This window comes from Ambystoma mexicanum, chromosome 9 (assembly GCF_040938575.1).
Source record: "Ambystoma mexicanum isolate Mex_15411 chromosome 9, UKY_AmexF1_1, whole genome shotgun sequence".
NCBI lineage: Eukaryota > Metazoa > Chordata > Amphibia > Caudata > Ambystomatidae > Ambystoma > Ambystoma mexicanum.
The window spans coordinates 407,700,271-407,717,955 of record NC_090931.1 but is presented as its reverse complement, the minus strand read 5'-3'; positions in this window follow the sequence as shown (position 1 = coordinate 407,717,955).

Here is a 17,685-nt window from a genome sequence, read left to right as displayed (position 1 = left end):
CAGCATCCAGACCTGCATATTTGGTATACGTGGTTGGTGGTATTTTGGTGAGCATAATTCCCTTGTTTTATTTGTGGCCCCAATGTCCAGAATCCCTTATCTTCGCTTAGATTTTTCGTGTGATCACTAGAGAGACCTCAGACCTGCATTCTAGAGATACCACATTTTCCAGTGATAGTGTTGGTGCGCCACCATGGGCAAACTCACTGACTTATTTACGACAGAGAGCTATATGTGGTAGTCTTGTGGTAATTTCCACTACCTTATATACGGTAGGGAGCTATGTTCAGAGAGTCTCTCTTCCCGTTGGCTCATGTACCTCCAACAAGTTATACTACAGTCACTCACAATTATTCATACTGATTCTGACATACACACATCTGTCTTAAAATGACCATTGCACTGTTTAAAAATCTCCCCACATCATTGGCATTGTAATGGTAAATAGAAAATAAACCACCCGTCTGTTTTCAAATATTTTCTGTATTATAAAAGTTGCACTTAGACATGATCTCATTCTTTACAGAAATAAATAAAATGGTACAGTAAAAGCATTTTCTATGTCACACTGCAAAGAGCGTGGCGGAGAACAAAACTCAAATTGCAACATTGGTATTTGATTAAGACACGCACAGGAATCCTACACTGACTGCATAATTTCGTGCACACACCCGGCTCCCACGCTTAGGTAATTACCTTATCTGAGTGTTCTTCAGTTGTTCTCTTTGTGAATGTGGCTCTCTCGGATTAACTCCAGCAAAAAGGAACACTTGCCTTCTCAAGCCGGGGTCATTGCCTGGAATTCTCAGCTTTTTCAGATAGGAATGCCTCAGCCAGTGGAAACGTTTTTCTTTCAGCTCTCCCCAATGTCGACTGCAGCAGGACACAGGAATCTGCATTCAGTCAGCACCCCACAGCCAGGTCTTCTCCCCAGTAGTGCAGAAAGATGTCTCCCTGTCTTTTTCCCTGCTACTGCCCACTAAAACTTTCCTCTCAGCCCTCTTTATGACGTGTCCCAATGAAATTCATCATCTCTCATCCTCCTACTCTTCAACAATAGCTTCGCTTATACATTTGCAATTGTTGCAAATCTGACTTCCTCCTTCCTGCAGTTACTGTGCACAACAACACGGATAATCAGGCAGAGAAGAGAAGAAAAAAAAATCTGCACACTCATTTAAATGGTTTTCAGAGTATGCCTAATTCTGCAGTAGAGAACACATTTTATTAGTGGGTTATATTAAAATAAGGTTTTATTAGTCAGGTTAATGGTTAATAGGTTAGCTGTTAATTTCCAAATGTGTCTCTAGCAATATAGGCATTTCAGGTGAAAAATAGTGTGCATTTTTAAATGAACACGTGTGCTTTTAACTGTAAAAATAGATTTGCATCTTATATGTTAAAATCGTTTTTTACTGAATAGTCTGTCTTTCCTTGTTAATCTGCTAACCCATATAGCAATGCACCGCACCCTTGTGGTGGTGGTGCTGCAAAAAAATTGTGCTACTTGTGCAGTATTGCTGTACTGTGTACTGTAACACGCCAAATATCCTTACATATACCCTCCTTTTTTTTTTAGAACTTGGCTATAATCCAAGCCAATTCCTAAAAACAACTTGTTCTTTCTTTTTCTCTTAAAATGCATGTGTATTGGGATATCTTTCTCTTCCTGACGTAGTCAGTAAAATCAGTAACATTTTCATTTTTACTGATAGCACAATCAACCATCCACCCATGATTAGCACCAGGATAGCCAAACCCACTATTGAGCGTTCCCCCCAGGTTCCCCAATTAAATCTTTCCACTTCGATTATGCACAGATTACTAATTGTAATATTGTTTTTTCGCAAATTCATTTTCATAACATGTCTTTCTTTATGATTCAATAAATATTCCACATCTGGATCTATTGGAAAAGTATCCCTTTGAAAAAAATCGATATTTTCCACTTGGCTTTCCCAAACATCATTTGTTACATGGAACAACGTTAATCCCCCAATTGACACAATTGCATCCTTTGGAACCTGTAAATAAAAAACATTATATTTTACCTGTTTAACCACGTATGTTCCATGGTTTAAATGTACTACCGTCATGTTCTTTAAACAGGTGCTGACCAACCATTTACCTCTGACCATCTTAGCCTGTGCCATTTCTTCACTCCCCATATTACTAATAATCACTTCACATCCCTCTGATATACTTGGGTCAGATTTCAATCCACAAATAGCATCTGTGGCATCAGGAACAAACGGTTTACCTGGACACATATAATTTTGTTCTTTAAATGTTACACATGTTTCCAGGTTTGGTATTAAATAAACTTCAGGTTCCCATGACTGAAATGCCACCACTTCTGGAGTCTTAATCTTAATGAATTTGTCCTCTTGCCAAAATCCCACGTTGTGTACCCACTTCGTTTGATAAATAAGTTCAGGGGCTACAAATGGGATGCATAGCAAAAATCCGATCTCTAGTCTTTCCAAGTCCACATATAACGGCATTGCATTCCCCATTTCGAATGCAATTTTTATCTGTATAAGGTCAATTTCCCTCCTGGTCAATCTTTCTATCATTTGACGAATGATATCCTGCGAAACAAAATACAAGGGAATATGTCCTTGAATCAATTGTGAAACTGCAGTTTTCTCATATAATTCGTTAATAGTCTATCAACAGGACTCATTATGTTCAATATTTCATTTAAAGTTCTGTCATGCTTAAGTATTATTTTAGTCGCCCGTTGCATCACATCCGCTTGTTCATTTAGAATGATTGCAGTTTCATTTATGAATCTTACTTGTTCATCCAGTCCCCCTCTAATTCCATCTAATGTCTTTTGTATTATTTCTAGGTCAATACTCAGTTGTTGTGCTTTAGTACTCAGTGTTCCTACCGAAATAGAATTGGCTGATTATATTGTAGTACCTATTATTGCTCCAATTATAGACATTACCATTGATATCGCGAGCATCACCGCACCTCTCTTTCCTCTCTTCTTCTTAATGTCTGCTGAATTCACGAATGTTTTTTCCAATTGCATTAATATATCTCTTATTGACTGCTTAGTGTCCTCTTTTCTTATTTCCAGCCACTCTTTAGTCTGTTCAATCTTAATTCCGGTATTGTTCAAGTGTTTTTCAATCAAAATCTCAGGATTTAATGGAATGTATATATTTTGGAAAATCATCCTTCTATCACTCATGATGAATCCTGGTGCCTCTTCCACCGCGATACCAGATGCTGGTCCAGGTTCAATGACAACCTGTGCTTCTGAATTCTTGAAGATCCCTCCAAATATCATCATCGTTAAACATGTCATCGGTATCATCTTCAATGCTGATCGCTTTGTTGCCTTGGTCTTCACCCCTCTTTGGGGCTTTCCCGGAATCCGTCCTCGCGGGCTCCAGGACTCCATCGTCTCCCGTGGCCTCTGGTCCCAGAACCTCCGACCAAATAATGTTAATTGTCTAAATCAAAATAGAAAATAAACAGATTAAGTACATAGCACAATACTAACTTCATCCTTTTGCCAAAAATAAAACATGCTTGGTAAAAATACTTCGTTTTTTTTTTTTTTTTTTTAAATTAAACACAAGTTAAAAGAAAACAAACACATATAAAACAGCATTCAATATTTAATACACTTTCTCTCTGCACACCAACCACGAGCTTCCGTTATATGTGCATTTATTTATTTATTTATTTATTTATTTATTTATTTATATTATATATTTTCACATATATTACAGTGTTTATGTGCCATCATAACAATCAACTTTTTTTTAACTTCTTTGTCACTGCCTCCTGATCACACCCATTTATTTTCTCAAGGGACTCTATCCGTTTCCACATGCTCAAGCTGCCTGATCTCATGTCTGGGATGGCATGGTTTGATTTGATTTACATGGACAAACTGCTCTATTGCTGTTTCACCTTCATTTTTCAAAATTTTATACACTACAGGAGAGACTTTATCTATAATTCGAAATGGCCCCTGCCAGGCTGCCAGAAATTTAGAATTTTTCTGTTTACTTTTTCCAAAATGAAACTTGTACACCTGATCCCCTACATTGTATTCCTTTACTGATGTCTTTTTGTCATAATATGACTTAGCACTGTCAGCAGCTCTTTCCAGATTTCTCTGCACAAAAGCAAATGCATGTTGCAAATGCCTCCTCAGTTCATCAATATATTCATGAACTGTGGATGCACTCACTAGAGTTTGCTCATGTGTTCTGTATAGTAGGTGTTGTGGTAACACCATTTTCCTACCTGTTAAGACCTCATGGGGGCTAACACCTGTTGCTTTGGCAGGAGTCGACCTGATTGCCATCAAAACCAATGGTAAACGCAAATCCCAGCTGGAACCTGCTTCTGCCACAAATTTCTTTAAAATATCCACAACAGACCTATTGCTTCTTTCAACTGTACCTGAAGACGCCGCCCGATATGCGATATGTAGTTTCCTTTTCACACCTAGTATTTGCCATACCTTACTCATTAGAGTACTTGTGAAATGACTTCCTCTGTCTGACTCAATTCTTTGTGGCAACCCAAACCTTGAGAACACATGGTTCACCAGCAATGTGGCTGCTGTTTGCGCACTACAATCTGGTGCGGGAATGCACTCAATCCACTTTGACATCAAACATACCACACTCAAAATATAGCGGTGTCCCCTACTCGACCTTTTTAAAGGACCTACATAGTCTATTTGCAAATCTGACCATGGGAGAGTTAGGCCTCTTTTCATCAATGGTGCTCTATGCATTGGTGAAGCAGGTTTAAATTGGGCGCATACTAGACATCCTCTAGTATATAATTCCACATCTTGGGACATATGTGGCCAGTAAGCATAATCTTTTAGTATTTCTAATGTCTTTTGTGAACCTCTATGGCCTGCAGTTATGGCATCATGTGCATGGTGTAGCATTAGTCCTCTGAATGAAAGGGGTACTACCCACTGTATTTGCCCTGTTATGGACTCTCTAATCATGAGCCCATCCTGTAATCTAATTCGTGTTTTGTTCTTTAATAACACCCTCAACTCTTCTTTTCCCATACAATCATTTTCTGTTAAAGGATTTTGTTCAGGATCTATCAAATGATTATAATAGATTCCCAAAATTTGATCATTCTTTTGTGCCTCAATCAAATCTTGGTCTGGCGTGTCATGACTCCACTGCACCACCGGTTGATCTACCTCCTTTGGTGCTTTAGAACGTGTGACTGCATCAATTTGTATTTCACCCATTAAATAATCAATAGGTAGCAATTCTCCCATCACAGCCCCAATCTTAGCCAGATGGTCTGCCTTATCATTTCCCTCCTTATCCTCTCCTGGTGTTTTTAAATGCCCACGAATTTTTCTCCAGTATATTGTTAAATTATTTTCTGACACCAATTTGTCTATGGCTTGTATCATTTTTCCATGTTTAAGTGGCTTTTTGTTGTATGTAACCATGCCTCTTGCTTTCCAACCAGGCAAATACTCCACAAAGCTATTCCGTGCATAGTCAGAATCAGTCACCAGGACAATTTCACTGAACTTTTTATCAACTGCAGTAGCAATTGCTTTATAGATGGCTGCCAATTCCGCCACCTGACTGCTCCTATCTCCAATCCTCATCCCTATACTAGGAACGCCTTCACATTTCAACCAGACATTTCCTATTCCTGCCACTAATTGTTTATTACTGTCATTTTCAATGTGAAAAGCACAACCATCCACATATACAGTTGGCAAATCCTTGCATGTTTTTTCATCAAAAGCTTTGTGTGGTGATTGTTCAAATCCCTGTAAACTAGCTTCCACATCCATTTCATTTGTTATTTGTTCAGCTGCACAGTCATGTAAGTCAGCTAACCCTTGAGCAATTGGGCTCTTTTTATTTTGTCCATATCTTACTTCTACGGGAAAACCTTGTAATGCCAGTGTCCATGAAGTGATTCTGGATTGCGCTAGATTGCCTGATCTAATTCTTTTACTCTCTAAAAATTGCAAAGGTTGATGATTTGTTTCAATAATCACCTTTTCTCCCTGAACAATGGGGCGGAAATGTTGTAGCGCCCACACAGTGGTTAATAGGGCCTTTTCGCATTCATTAAATTTCATTTCAACTTGGGAAAATGCCTTACTTGCATATGCAATGGTTTTGTGATTCAAATCGTGTTTTTGTGATAACACTGCTGACATACAATGTTCAGAAAAGCCTATTTCTATAAAGAAATCCCTGTCCTTTATGGGGTATGCTAAACATGGTGCCTTTACAAGACATTCCTTCAATCTAGCCACTGCATCAGACTGCTCTCTTTCCCATCTCCAGGGAGTATTTAGTTTAAGCAGTTTAGTCAATGGTTGAGTGATTTCTGCATAATTCTCAATGAACTTTCTGTTATAGCCTGTCATCCCTAATAAACTTTTTACTCCTTTCACATTTTTAGGATCTTTTAATCTTTGTATGGCCTCTATTTTCTTCCTTTGTGGATTTAGCCCATGTTCAGTCACTTCATGCCCTAGGAAGTTCACTTTTTTCTTGCACCATTGTGCTTTTTGCAAAGATACTTTGGCGCCTGCTTTCTGCAATTGGCCAAGCACATGTCTAATTTCATCAAAATGGCTTTTAAGGTTTTCATTTTTTATCAAGACATCATCCACATAAACTATTGTTCCTCTTTCCGCTGCATCTGGCATGGCCTTTCTCAAAAATATGCCAAATTCACTCCCACTATTGATGTACCCGAACGGAGCTCTAAGCCAGGCATATTGAGTCCTGTCAAATGTAAAGGAAAATAGGTGTTGTATCTCCTCTGCCAATGGCACACACCAATATCCAGATGTGAGATCTAACGTGGTAAATACATTTGAACCATGTATCTGAGCTAGGCCCTGATCAATGAATGGTAGTGGCCATCTAGATACTGGTACTCTTTTATTTAACTCTCTTAAGTCTGCACACAGCCGCCATTGACCATTTGGCTTTAACACACCTAAAATAGGCGTATTGGATGTGCTATGAATGGGCCTAATTATTCCCCGTGATTCCAAATTTTTAATAATCTCTGCCAATGATTCTAAACATGCCAGCGGTAGTCTATACTGGCGTACAAACACTGGATTTCTGCTACAACCTTCTGGTAGTGTGGCCACATGTAAATCAGTTAAACCACAATCATAAGCATCTTTTGCAAATACATCCTTAAACTCCATAAATATTTCCCTCAGATTGCGTCGATCCTCATCGCTGTCACATGCATCCGCTAAGGAGATCTGCTCTTCTACCATTCTGGAAAATTCTGGAAACTCTTCTGGTAAAGGAATCTCAGCGCTTTCCTCTAACTGTGTGGCTGTGTCTTTTTGTAGAGCTGCCACTTTCAAATATTTTGGCAGATCAGCTTCCACTTCAATGGGCTGATTTCCTGTTTCATTTTCATTTAAATTAAATATTATGCAATCCTCTTGATGGCAGCACACTGTCTCATTTGAATCATAAGGATACACAGAATGAATTTTAAATATTCCTTTGGGCTGAGAGTCCAGGTGTTCTGGCAACTCGCCCTTGGCATCTACATATTTTTCAGGAATATTCCCAATCACCATGTTATTTAAATCTGCCGTATAATGTGATTTTTGTATGGCCATTCCTAATGGGGAGTTTTCCTCTAAATGAATGTCCTGACAACCTTTATTATTTACCATGATTTTTACAGATCCTTCACCAATGTCTACCAATGGAATGTATTCATAATCCAGGCCTTGCTGTTTTATGGATTCATTCAGGCATACAAATGCATCAGAGCCTTTCATCTGCTGTCCATTTTTGCATTTCAGTGTTATTGCAAACTGTTTTGTAAATGCAGGAACAATAGTATTTTTCCTCATCTGTAATTCGACTGCATAAGGAACTAGTTGTGCACAATGATAAGCCCTTCTTTTGTCTTCAAATTCAGGCGCCGGCCCACCTAGGCGTGACCATATTTTTTGATTAAGGAAATCTAACACCATACACATTCTGTGCATGATGTCATTGCCCATGTAAAATTCATTTTGTGCTCCACTCACTATCCATACATTATGGTAAATTGTTTTCTGCCCAATGCTAATTTTAAGCATGCATCTGCCTGTAATTCGGTTTTCAAAGTTTGGACTGTCCAACCCAGAAACATATTGGTTTTTAATCCTAAATTTCGGGATTTCTTCCCTCTCCATAATTTTTTGCAACAATTTCTCATTAATGAAACTCCTTTCATGTTCAAGCGCTAAAGTGGCTTTTATTGTTTTAAGATAATCATTTATACCAACGTGAACCCATGGTTGCTCATCTTCCATGTGTATCTCTGCCAGAGTGGTAATGTGTTTTTCTGAATCTGTTTTAGGAACAATATTCTGTTTGCATGTATTCTCTTTTAAGTAAAAACGTAATGTGTGCTCATCTATAGCAGTCTGCCAATCTTTCCTTGGGTCCAAGTATATTTGTACAGGTAGCTTTTCATTGTCGCTCTGATCTTTGTCTTGACACATTAATATAACAGTGACACTAGGTATGCAGCTATTCTGGAGATATACCTCCACAGCATCATTTGTTTTGGCAACGGTGTGACATTCTTTTATATTGCTGTTTTGTGATTTTAGTTTCTTAGGCCTCAATGGTTTTTTGGTTAAGGACCACAGCACTCCATTCACCCCATCTATGAGAGGAGACAATCTTTTCAGGCAATCTGTCCCCATCAGAAATGGAATTTCACAAATAGATGTGATCAATACCTCTTGTTTCATTCTGTGCTTTCCTATTTTTATGTCAACCTCAGTTACACCTATGATGGGCACCTCCTCCCCATTAAAGTTATGCACTGGGCCTTGATTTGCCTTCACTTTGATCTGACTCTGTGGAGGCCTCCCTTCATTGATACTCTTTACCAGCTCCTTGGACATAATTGTGGCCTGTGCGCCAGTGTCAATCATAGCAAAGGTGTGGCATTTTTCTTCTACAGTGATGGGTGCATAATATCTGTCCTCAACTTCCTCTAATACACATAAGAAATGTGAATTCTTACTGATTTCAGGGCTCACCTTTCTCAGGTCTTTTTCACTTTTGGCTAAGCACATTGGTAAATGAAAAGACATTTTTCCCTCCTTTTTACCCATTTCTGTGCGAGGTATTTTATTCATTTCTCCATGTTCAGAGGTTTTCTGGAGTGTGGCCACCGTTCGCCCATCCATCTGGGTAACATCAGAGACCACATTACAACCTTCCAACTGAACATGTGTAACAACATCATTCAGCAATTTGTCATTTTTTAATTCTGTGCATTTGTGATCATTTAGTGTAATACCAGCCCTTTCAGCCTCTTCAAAAATATGTGGCTCAAAGAATTTTTCAGGTGATTGACTTGTACCCTCCTTGTGAGTATTTCCTTTTTCTGTCTGTGTTTGGTCATTGTTTTGCTTGCCCAGGGAAGGAGCTATGGCATCCCCACTTACTCCCTGTTCACTGGTATTCCCCATGCATGAGTCATTTTTCTTAAATCTGTCCCTTTGTTCTTTTGGAATTCCTAATGTTTCTTTTTCATTTGTGCAAATCTTTACTGTTTTATTTAGCTCTAAGTTAAACCGTACCTCTTTTTTAGAAGTATTTACACTTTCCATCACAATTTCATTTACTGGTACTTTCATTTTTAATCCATTAGTCATCTCAGAGTCGTTATGCAAAGTTATATCAGAGCAATCTGTCATTTTGGCACTGCAGTTATCATGAGTACTTAGTCACTTTTCGGAAGCCCCCCGGTCATTGCTATGGCCATCAGCCCCCTCTTTGGAAGGTTGTTTTTGCGCTGTATAGAGCTTTCCTATTTGCTCAGCTAACATTTTCACTTGGGCCTCAAGGCATTGGAACCTTTCCACCTCTCTAGGATCCTCTTTCTGTGGCCTAGGTCGATATTGGTTGTTTTCCCCCTGATTGGATCTATTCTGATACCTCTCAGGTGATTGATACCGGTTGGGATGGTTTCTGAACTCTTGATTCATTTGTGGAGGGGAGCGGGTTGCACCCATCCTTTGATTATAGTCCCCTGGTGGGGAATCATTGTACTGGCGTGGACTGTAGTTCACGTTTTGCCTCATGTCCGGTCTCTCAGATTGTGGGTACTGGCCCCTATATTGATTTCCATTATCAGTAAATCGATCCACATATCGGGGCCTATCCTGATTACCATATATCATGGTGCTGGGATCAAATCTGCTCTGTGTCCCCAATGACTGGTAGGGACCATCATTTCTTTGATCTTGATTTTGTCTCTGGTTATTGTTCATACCTGCCATATCAGACCGGTATCTTACCCGGGGTCTATCTCCTAAATATCTAGGGCTGATGTAGCTCTCTCTATTACTAGGATCATGTGATTGGAACATTGGTACAGGAAATGGCGATCTTTGTTGATTACCCCTTTGTTCAGGTGTCACATTATTTTTACCTTGGCTTTGAGCAGACTCAAGGGACATTTTGGCTGACCTGATTTCCATTACTGTGGCTGAGGGTTCTTTAGATTTAGGCCTAGTATCTTTCATTTTATCACTTTCTCTACCCTGACAATAGAGTACCTCATATAGCTTGGTGCTTTGATGTACAATCCATTCAAGGGACTTGTCACGGTCAAATTCACGGACCAATTGGGATATGATGTCTTTCTGTAGCCCATAGAAGTATGCGGTTTTAAACTCATTGGAATTTGAGTCAAAAGATACATCAAAGCGAGAGAATGCTCTTTTTAAGTCTTGTAAAAATTGGCGAGGTGATGTATTAGGTCCAGCAGTAATAGTGTACGCGACTTTCTTTGCCTCCTGCAATGACTGAAAAGGAGAAAAATGACGCCTAATTTCTTTTTCAAACTCCAGCCATGTCATATTTTGCTGTTCATTTAATCCCCTTATGATGCTGGCCGTCGGGGCATCTAAAGTTAAATGAAAATATTGTCTGTACTGTTCCTTAGGTATCTGGAGTGCTTTAAAAATGTCATGCACCGCTTCTAAGTGGTCCTCAATGCAGCATTCACCTCCCTTTTTAAATGGTTTGATCAGGGCTTTAATGGATTTCATTATTTTTATGGGGCTACTTGTTGTAATGCATGGAATTGCACTATTTTGTGATTCAATCCTGTTTTCAGGTGTATGAGATTGGTGGCTGCCCCCAATGGGAGTATCAAATCCCCCAAAGGCGCTGCAACCAAGTTCAGTCACCGGCCCAGTCACTGGGGCACTAGCTCTTTGGGCAGAGCTAGAATTCACCTCCACTCCATTGAATGTGGTACCCTGCCGCCTCTCCTGGGACCTGGGAATGCACATTTGCTGTTCTAAGTCCTTACACTTTTTAAGGAGTCTGGTTGCTTCATTCTGTAAATAATTATTTTCATCACTCATTTTATTAATTGCCTCCTGCATATCGCACATTTGCATTTGGCATTCATTGAACTCTTTATTTCTTTTGTCTCTTTCTTGAATCATTTTAATCATTTCTTGTTCTACACCCTGGAGATCACCTTCTTTTTCGCAATGTTCTTTTTGTAAAATCTGCATTTCTGAAACAATCTCATCTTTATCCTGCCTAATGTGATCCACTAAGGCTTTTAAGTGTGTCAATTCTTGCTCACTATCTTCAAATTGTTTCTTGCTTTTGGATAACTGAGTATCAAAGTCTCTGCATTTTAATTGCATGTCTTTTTGGCATACATCCAATTCTGCTCTCAACATTTCCTGATTTTTACTTGCCCCATCTAATTCTGTCTTTAACCTGTTAATTAGCTGAGTATCATTCTCTTGCATTCGCAGTGACTTGTTTAAAATAAACCATATTTTGCCGCATAGCCGTATTAAACAGTCTTTCTCTGCACTTTTATCGGCTGCATTCAATAATCTTGTAAGGCAGACCTGAATTATGCTGCCTTCTGCAAAAATATTGTCTAGTTTTTCTTTCTGCACCTCACCCTGAATGCGGTTACTCCATTCTAAGGTACTGTTCGAAGACCAATTCCCATGTGCAAATAACTTTGCCTCTAAATATTGCACTAGATCTGAGAATGTGGTTTCCCTTTGTGACATTCTGAAATTCGTTTTTAGTGGCACACTGCTATTATAAAATGGGTTCCCTTTAATGTGCAAATGGCAGTGTGAGACACGCTTGCCACGCCCAGTAGGTATTCTGTGATCACTTTCCCGGCCTGCAACGCACCATAAATATGTTGGGTATTTTGTGGAGATTTGGGGCCTGACGGTATTTTATTACCGCCGAAAAATAACTTAGCAATAATCACTCTTTGTATTCAAATTTGGCCATGTGCAATAATAATACAATGGACATGCATTATTTCAGCATCCAGACCTGCATATTTGGTATACGTGGTTGGTGGTATTTTGGTGAGCATAATTCCCTTGTTTTATTTGTGGCCCCAATGTCCAGAATCCCTTATCTTCGCTTAGATTTTTCGTGTGATCACTAGAGAGACCTCAGACCTGCATTCTAGAGATACCACATTTTCCAGTGATAGTGTTGGTGCGCCACCATGGGCAGACTCACTGACTTATTTACGACAGAGAGCTATATGTGGTAGTCTTGTGGTAATTTCCACTACCTTATATACGGTAGGGAGCTATGTTCAGAGAGTCTCTCTTCCCGTTGGCTCATGTACCTCCAACAAGTTATACTACAGTCACTCACAATTATTCATACTGATTCTGACATACACACATCTGTCTTAAAATGACCATTGCACTGTTTAAAAATCTCCCCACATCATTGGCATTGTAATGGTAAATAGAAAATAAACCACCCGTCTGTTTTCAAATATTTTCTGTATTATAAAAGTTGCACTTAGACATGATCTCATTCTTTACAGAAATAAATAAAATGGTACAGTAAAAGCATTTTCTATGTCACACTGCAAAGAGCGTGGCGGAGAACAAAACTCAAATTGCAACATTGGTATTTGATTAAGACACGCACAGGAATCCTACACTGACTGCATAATTTCGTGCACACACCCGGCTCCCACGCTTAGGTAATTACCTTATCTGAGTGTTCTTCAGTTGTTCTCTTTGTGAATGTGGCTCTCTTGGATTAACTCCAGCAAAAAGGAACACTTGCCTTCTCAAGCCGGGGTCATTGCCTGGAATTCTCAGCTTTTTCAGATAGGAATGCCTCAGCCAGTGGAAACGTTTTTCTTTCAGCTCTCCCCAATGTCGACTGCAGCAGGACACAGGAATCTGCATTCAGTCAGCACCCCACAGCCAGGTCTTCTCCCCAGTAGTGCAGAAAGATGTCTCCCTGTCTTTTTCCCTGCTACTGCCCACTAAAACTTTCCTCTCAGCCCTCTTTATGACGTGTCCCAATGAAATTCATCATCTCTCATCCTCCTACTCTTCAACAATAGCTTCGCTTATACATTTGCAATTGTTGCAAATCTGACTTCCTCCTTCCTGCAGTTACTGTGCACAACAACACGGATAATCAGGCAGAGAAGAGAAGAAAAAAAAATCTGCACACTCATTTAAATGGTTTTCAGAGTATGCCTAATTCTGCAGTAGAGAACACATTTTATTAGTGGGTTATATTAAAATAAGGTTTTATTAGTCAGGTTAATGGTTAATAGGTTAGCTGTTAATTTCCAAATGTGTCTCTAGCAATATAGGCATTTCAGGTGAAAAATAGTGTGCATTTTTAAATGAACACGTGTGCTTTTAACTGTAAAAATAGATTTGCATCTTATATGTTAAAATCGTTTTTTACTGAATAGTCTGTCTTTCCTTGTTAATCTGCTAACCCATATAGCAATGCACCGCACCCTTGTGGTGGTGGTGCTGCAAAAAAATTGTGCTACTTGTGCAGTATTGCTGTACTGTGTACTGTAACACGCCAAATATCCTTACAGAATCCAGAGGTTGACCCCTTTCTCACTATTCTTAGAGAGGCCCAGCCCCATCCTACTGTTGAGGTCCAAACAGACAAAAACATTTGTCTGGGGTTGCTGTTAGTACTCTTGTTCGGAGAAGAATTGCCTAGCATTTTGGTGCTGGACTGCCCCAGGGCAGGACAAAGATTGATATGTTTTGGATAGTTATCCTCTGTGAAAGATAGTGAGCTAAAGACTCTGTGTAAGGCTCTTGTAACAAGGACTAATGTCGGGCAGAGAAACTCCCAGGACCCCCCCCTGTTTTGTAGATAATTCAAATAACTTTGGATTTCACTATAAGTTACTATGGGAATCCAGACATGAACCCCTTGCTCACTATTCTTAGAGAGGCACAGCTCCACCCTAACGATGAGGTCCAATCAGACTGAAAGACATGCCTGGGTTTGCTGTTGGTACTCTTGTTCAGAGGAGAATCGCTTAGCATTTTGGTGCTGGACTACCCCAGGGCAGGACAAGGACTGACATGTTTTGTATATTCCTCCTCTGTGAAAGATATTGAGCTAAAGACTTTTGGTAAGGCTCTCATAACTGGGACTAATGTCTGGCAAACAGACTCTTGTTTTTTACACTATGTTTCAGCAACACATTGCAAGCTGCAGATTCTACATTAAATATAGGGATCCGAAAATGGAAGATCGTTTACATTAGATTAGTCAAGAATACAGTTATTGAAGGGGTTGACAGTATGGGGCCATGTCCCCTACTGTACATAAAAAGCACATTGTAAGTCACCACAGTGTTCCATACAATTTAAATGGAACTCGGCTTTCAGCCTCCATCCTTAATTTGTCACAGAACTCCTCTGTGACTTGCAATATTCTTATTTCACAAAGTCGGGGTACTTTATCCTATATAGTATGATAACCATGTATACTAGAAGTGATCTTCAAACTAAACATTATGCAATTTTTAAAAGAGCCAACCTTTAATGTCAGTATAATTAAATAATGCATGTTTTGACAGCTGCCTTTGTGAAAACAGCAAAACAACAACCCAAGGTATTAGTTTGGATCTCTGGTTGTACAGCTATCAGCAACTGCTGTGGTGGCTCCAGCAAATGCTCAACTAACTACTCGACTCTCAGACACAAAGATAAGAGGCAAAGATATAGAGTGAGAAAGAAAGTGAGACACAGAGAGAGTTTAGAAAGAGGCAGAGAGTGAGCCAGAGAGAGAGAGATACATCTTCATAAGGTAGGCCAGATACAGTTCGTTTTTTTATATACACTGTAAGCTCTAATAATGGTCAGTATAAAGCTTTCTTTAAATTACCACTACTAATGTTTTCATTAGGTGACATATTGACACATTTACCACAGTGTGAAGTGATCAAATCTGGAGAGATTTGCTTTACTGTAACCAGACCCACTCACTCTGTGGGTCAAACCATTTGCAGCATGTCAAATATGCTCCTTTGCTGAAAAAGCCTTCTGGGCTGCTATGTTTAAACTTTAACAGTGGGGGGCATGAAAACAGGGGCAGGGGGTGTTGCCCCCACCCCTTGCTCCTCCCTGTTGCCCAGTGCACCCCCCAGCCTCCCGGTGGTGCTCTATTGTCTGCTCCGCTGGCTCCAAAAGCTGCCTCTGCCACTGACTGAAAACACAAATTGTACAGTGCAAGATGGCACCATATTGTGAGTTGGACCAGTGTCGGGGTGGTAGATAAAATAGCTCCAGGTACAAATAAATGTCCCACATCTAGATAACATACCATTGTGCCACACAGCGTTTGGATGGTAACAGTGAGCACATTGATAGGATTTAAAGACAATTTTACAGAGGAGCTTTAGGACATTCCCATGACCTTTTGCCTAGAGCATCAATGACGATTGTATAAAGCGTTAAAATGGCCTTCCTCTGAATAGCTAAATCGGTGTATTTGGTAGACATCAAAGACACTTCCTCAAAGTGGGGGACATAAATAGTCTTAGTGATCCATAATAGATCTGACTGAACCCCATTCTGTCCAATAAAGGGCAATCTTCCAGTGACCCCCAGAGTCAATGTCAATATGCTTGTGTGACACGATGTTTTTCATGAATACAAAATGGCCTCCAATCTGCATATTGCACGTATGCAACACATGTAGCCGATAATGGCACATTCAAAGTCCACATTTCAGTACATTCTAAAAGATTCAAACTTAGGTGGTTGGTCCCTCTTTTTAACTATTGTCCAACAGAAAGTTTCAATACAATGAAAGCATCGGATTATTTATCTGCATTATACTTTTGAGTGACTTCGTTTTCACACAAACATTGAGCACACACACACATCTGTAGATATGACCATACGACCACAAGCAGACACAGCAGATGCACACACACACACACACACATCTGTAGACATGGACATACGACGACAAGCACACACAGTGGCAGATGCACACAAATACAAACACCGCCTACTCAAACCCACTTACTGATACTCACAAGGTGGCACACTGAGCAAGCAATATTGCCCTGCATGTGGAGTATCAGGACTTATGTTGTGTCAGTGGAAATATTTAATTTGTAGGTGTATTTATAGGTTCAGCTAAGCAACAACATGACTGATTTACCTTCTGGCATACACTTCCACCCCATAAATCTGGGCAAGGAAAAAGATAGTGTATTTCTCAAATCTCGAAATGTATTGAACATAATAGAATATGCATGTGCGACTTACAAGGAACATGTGGTGGTAACATTTGGGTGATGCTTTCATTCTAGAGATGTGTGCAACTGTAAATGTATGTATGCGTATAACGCTTTTAATGTGCCTGTGAGTGTGTAGTTTTTAGTATATTTTTATTTCCCTGCCTTCGGTTGTGCAACTTTGGGCAGAAGATATGATCTTCTTTAGTAAAATGTACAATGCTAAAACACCCTTTCTCTGGTACAATACACATGGGGTCTGCATGTGCTAAAACAAGGGACTGCATGTGTCTAATAATTTGCAGAATTCTCCATGGCTACAAAGATTTCTCTATGTTAATGATGGTTGTGTAAATATTTTATCTATGACTAGACTCACATTGGCTGCTTATCGCATGAGATCAAAAGAGATGGTAGTGTATGACAGCAACACCATGGCCTGTGTGATTATGTGTTGGCATGAGGATTCTAATGGTGCTTACGTTTACAAAAGTCTCTCAACAATCTCCTTAATTCTGTCTGCATGCTATTTTCTATTTTCTACACATGCTCTGCGCTCGTGACAGAGGTGTCTTCCCCAGACCCATGATCTACAAGGCAGGGGTGAAACTCATTTCTAAAATATTGAGAGGCCTTTTTTATATAAGTGTGTAATTAAATATGCAAGCTTAATAAAATATAGATCACCATATTCTGTAGATATGTGTGCACAGCCACATTTGCTGCCTGTCCCAGTGTGATGCATATTTTCAGAGATAAGTGTTTTTTTTCTTAATTATCTCCTAATGTTTCCATGAGGGGTCATTTTACTGTTCAAACACGCAACGTCTGAGCACAATGATTAAGCACAAGTGTGGGTCTTGGATCTGTTTACATTTATGTATCATTGATTATGCATGTTATTGTGTGTATGGATATATGTTATTGTGATAATGATGTTTAATGCATCATGTTTATCATATTGTCAAAAGTGGCCATCACTGTGAGGGTCCATTTTTTGCACAACTTTTTCTCAGTTTCTGTGAATCAGGTTCGGAGAGTGACCACATTGAGAGCCTTCTTTTATGATATATCTGTTCGATTCCCAGT